Below are 974 nucleotides of genomic sequence, written 5' to 3' on the forward strand. Positions count from 1 at the left end.
CTTCTTTTTTAAATTTTTACAAAAATCTTATCAGACATCACAGCAACTGGGTTATTAGGTTATTTTGACTGCTTTAAGAGCAGCTGCTGAACATGATGCGGATCTGACACGCATCGTATTTTCTCACAGCTCTGAACCTTTTCTGACTCCAGGTTTTAAAGTCTCTACTAATGAGTTGACAAGTTGAATCGGGGTGTGTTGGATGAGGGAGACAGAGCTAGGCTGCTTCAGGACAGTTTGGAAAACCACTGCATTTTAGAGACATGTTCCTAAATGTGACTCATACATAAATACTTGCATGCACAGTTTTGAGGCAGCTTTAATTGCCTTTTTGGTAGCTTCATGACTTAACTGACAACATAATTACAACATTGCATGCTCGTAGTTTCATTTGCGCTTTAATATGAAATTTTATAGCCTACAGCACGCACTGCTGCATTTGTGCATGCAATTAAAGAGCATGTGCTACGGGCATAACATCTGACAGGACAGGAAATTTGTTTTTTACTGACATTTGGCCTGACAACAACTCATCTGACTGCGGTTCACTGTTGTCCTACTGGAGCTCTCTCATCACCTGTCTCTTTTTCACGCACCTTTGACTAGCGCCAGTGTTCTGATGATTTGTGCATCCCTGTCAGATTTTGCTACCTCCCATTAAAACACCGACCCTAAACCTACCCTTACAGTAGGATAAATACAGTGTTGGTAGCATAATCTGATAGGTTGCATTATTTGTCAGAACACCGGGTGCTGAGGCTAAGTTGGAGTGCGCGTCTGAAAGTCTCCCATTTGGTAGGTTTATCCTAATAGCTTATTTGGCTCCATTTTACAAGTCAAGATTTCACATTCCATACAAATTCAATAGGTGACATACAGTGTTTAATCTGTCAATCTTAGGGAATAAAGTTGTTTAGTCTATACTATTTTCATCCAAACAAAATGCATACGAAAAAGTAATTCCTTAAGACTAA

Source organism: Cyprinus carpio, chromosome A8 (assembly GCF_018340385.1).
Source record: "Cyprinus carpio isolate SPL01 chromosome A8, ASM1834038v1, whole genome shotgun sequence".
Classification (NCBI taxonomy): domain Eukaryota; kingdom Metazoa; phylum Chordata; class Actinopteri; order Cypriniformes; family Cyprinidae; genus Cyprinus; species Cyprinus carpio.